Source organism: Myotis brandtii, unplaced genomic scaffold (assembly GCF_000412655.1).
Source record: "Myotis brandtii unplaced genomic scaffold, ASM41265v1 scaffold123, whole genome shotgun sequence".
Classification (NCBI taxonomy): Eukaryota; Metazoa; Chordata; class Mammalia; order Chiroptera; family Vespertilionidae; genus Myotis; species Myotis brandtii.
Genome location: NW_005354291.1, coordinates 13,281,294 through 13,284,889, shown reverse-complemented (window position 1 = coordinate 13,284,889; position 3,596 = coordinate 13,281,294). Strand labels below are relative to the sequence as shown.

The 3,596-nt window shown below is 43.8% G+C and overlaps 1 long non-coding RNA gene across 1 annotated transcript in view; it reads right to left on the bottom strand.

The window, feature by feature from the left end:
* Positions 1–3,590, bottom strand: part of LOC106724864 — a 5,487-nt gene extending 1,897 nt beyond the window's left edge. Inside the window, exons 1-2 of the long non-coding RNA XR_001360706.1 lie at positions 3,196–3,590; positions 322–448 (exon numbers count right to left, since the gene is read on the bottom strand). This is a non-coding gene — a long non-coding RNA (uncharacterized LOC106724864). The remainder of the gene's footprint in view (positions 1–321; positions 449–3,195) is intronic.
* Between the last annotated feature and the right edge of the window lie 6 nt (positions 3,591–3,596).

The following is a 3,596-nucleotide window of genomic DNA, read 5'->3' as shown; positions in this document are numbered from 1 at the left end:
ACAGTGATGGTGAACCTTTTGAGCTCGGCGTGTCAGCATTTTGGAAAACCCTAACTTAACTCTGGTGCCGTGTCACATATAGAAATTTTTTGATATTTGCAACCATAGTAAAACAAAGACTTATATTTTTGATATTTATTTTATATATTTAAATGCCATTTAACAAAGAAAAATCAACAAAAAAAATGAGTTCGTGTGTCACCTCTGACACGCGTGTCATAGGTTCGCCATCACTGCCCTAGAGAGAAATAGAAGACAAAGCCTCTGCCACCAATAATTCATATCAGATTGAAGAGACAAATTCGCAATAACAACTCACACCTCGTCTATGTTAAAGGCTAGATGAGGGGTAAATCCAGAAGCCCCTGGAGAGGTTCAGAGGACAAGCTTGCTGGGAGCATGGGCAGGTGGAACAGGCTTCATTGAGGAGGCAGACCTCACCCTGGGCCTTAGAAGGAAAGAATTATTAAGTCAGAACCAGGGAAGTCAATCAGGGCACAGCACCAAGAACAAAGGCAGAAAGCAGGGATTTGCAAAGTGTTCTGGAGAAAGTGAGCAATTTTTATATTACATTACCCCCCCCCCCAAATTGACTCATTTAACTCATATTTGGCTGGAAACATGAATTATAAAGATGAAAGGTGGAAAATGAGATAGAGCTCAGTGTGATTGATTGGAGTTGGCCAGGGAGGAAAGTAGAGTGTATTTAATTATGTAGAAATGGGGGATCTATTAAGGTTTTTGAGCAAGAGGTGTATGTGTAAAGCAGTAGTGTATGAGATTAATCTGGTGAAATTGTTTTGGGTAAATTAGAGGGAACAGAAATTGGACAGAACAGCTCAGAGAGTGTTACATATGTGAAGGAGGGTCTAGTAGGAGTTAGAGCAATAGGAATTGAGAGGGTGAGATTAAAATAAATTGACAAGATTTGGGAACTATGATTTGAGCAGTGACAATGGGAGGAAAGGCTAGATGTTGAGTATATGTAAGAGAAGAATTCAAACACAGGCAATTTTGGAAGGGGAGCTGGTTTGGACATGATGAATTAGTGGCAGGATGATTCAATGATAGAAATGGCAGAGACCATTGAGAACTTATAGGTAGTAAGTCAGGACTGAGGTCAGGGGTATATATTCTGGAACTAGGGGTCAACCTGGATGGAGATAACAAGTGATAGTTGTGAGAGAGAAAGGTTGTGGCCGACAATTTTGGGAGGAGGGTGGTTTTGGGGTGGTTTGAAAAGGAGGAGGAATTTTAAGTCAGTAGAGAAGAAAAATGACTAACCACAGAGAAATTCGAAAAACCAGGACATCCCTAACCTGTTTGGCTCAGTGGATAGAGCGTCGGCCTGCGGACTGAAGAGTCCCAGGTTCGATTCCGGTCAAGGGCATGTACCTTGGTTGCGGGCACATCCCCATTGTGGGGTGGGCAGGAGGCAGCTGATCGATGTTTCTCTCTCATCGATATTTCTAACTCTCTATTCCCTCTCCCTTCCTCTCTGTAAAAAATCAATAAAATATATTAAAAAAGAAAAAAAAGAAAAACCAGGACAGTGGTGTAAGCCAAGAGGAAGATGATCAGTTGATAGAGTGAAAAAAATCTAGGGGGATGACAGATTAAAAATTTGATTTCATGCCCTGGAAAGTTTTCCTAGACATGAAAGACTACACTTGGTTAAACAAAGATAATAAGACAATAATGGCACCAGAGTCCACACGTTTATTAACTTCAGTGAACAAAATTATGACAATAGATTTGGGAGAGTTGGAAGTTGAGGGAAGAAATTTTTCAGAATCAGAGAATCCTGAATGTGTTTGTTGGGGTAGAATCCCTGAATGGAGAATCCATTAGGAGTAGGGAGAAGAAAGGATGAGTTTTCAAAGGAGGCAGGAGGGGAGCAGATGGCTTTAGGAGTTCCAGCACCTCCCCCTGGAAAGGGTAACTGTGATGAATGGGAGAGATTTTGAGATGGAGGTGGGAGCTCAAGACAGATGGCTTCCGTGTTCTAAGTAAAGTACAACACACACAGTACAACGTGATGGTGTATGACATTTAACAGATGTCACCCATTCCTGCATTTTCTTGTTACAGTCCTTGTTACAGACGCCACATTAAATTTGGAACAGTCTATACAGGGCCCAAGGGCAGGATTTCGGTGTGTTTCTGTGTAACTGGTGACAGATGAAAACAAATTAGCAAAAGAATGGGAGAAGCGTGAAGCACACACCAAAAACAAAAACACAAACACAGAAAAATAAACACTAAGTCTTAATTTGGGGTGGGGGTCAGAGAGAGTACTCCTACTTTACTTAAGTAGGTAGTAAATCAGAAGGTTGAAAATCAATCACTTCCCTTTCCCAAGGTTCTTCCAGAGTTCACCTCTCTAAATTCAGCTAAGAGACTCTTTCTGATGTTCGCAGCATTTTACACTCTGATGACTTAATGTAGTAAAAAATAACCTTTGCTTGGACCCAAGCTGAGGTTTAAAACTACCTTAACCCCCCCCCCCCAATCTGGTGCTTTATTTTTATTAGAAGTCTGATATGAGTGATTTGAATGTGATCAGTTTGCCTAATCCACTGTAGAAATGGCATTATGGGAAAATCCCTAAGTACACCACGGTGAAGTGTCTCTTAATCAAATCCTCTACTTAGCTAGTGAACCAGTAAACCAAATAAAAGCAGTCCACTCCTAGGCTCAGAGTGGCAGGTTTTTCATTAAAGAACGGTGGGGATTGTCACTTTAGCAAGAAATCCAACACTTCTCAGGCACTCTTGGGCGTCCAATAGATTCTGCTGAAATCCTTAAGAGGGTTTTAAGCTGCTGGGAGCTTTCTGGTTATGATCAACCAGCCCAGGCTGTGGGAGTGCATTTCTGTGTAGCTAGACGGAACTGGTCGCTGCTCAATTTTGTTCCTTATGTTTCCATTTTTTGCAGGCCATATTTTTCCCCTCAGCATTTTGTTGCTATCCTGTACTTGTCTGTTGGAGCAGAAATTGGTATCTCCTCACTTAATAATCTGTTTCTTTAAGAGAGAGAGAGAGAGAGAGAGAGAGAGAGAGAGAGAGAGAGAAACTGTTGCATGTTGCCTTTTTCCTGGTCTTCCTGAGCAAGCTGGACGGAAGTCACAAGGTAGTTACTAATGAGAAGCCAAGAATAAGAAAAGCCACATCATTGGGCACAAGTTTCACTAACTTGTATGCCCTGGGGCTCCCCAGACACATAGGCCCGGTGAGAAGACTGGTCAGCAGCAATGGCGTCCTGAAAAGCAGATCCAGGCCGGATCCCAGCTTGGAATCCCGCCTGTGTACTTCGGCTTTCCACGTGGCCTCGTACTCTTTTTGCCCTGTCACCATGAACTTCAAAACTGACCTGGCTGCTTCAAAGTTCATGGTGGAACTGGGCGTCCCGATGTCCTCCTCTCACCTGGGCTGATCTGCTTTCTTCTGTCCCAGATCCTGGAGCCACTCAGAGTCGCTGACCCCGCTCCAGACCTCCCGGAGTGGGCTGCGGTCCGCGGCGGGGGGCCAGGAGCTCGGGGCCAGGTGCCTGGCTCCGCCAGAAGCTCTCGCAGCCCAGACCCTGTGGCGTCCAAG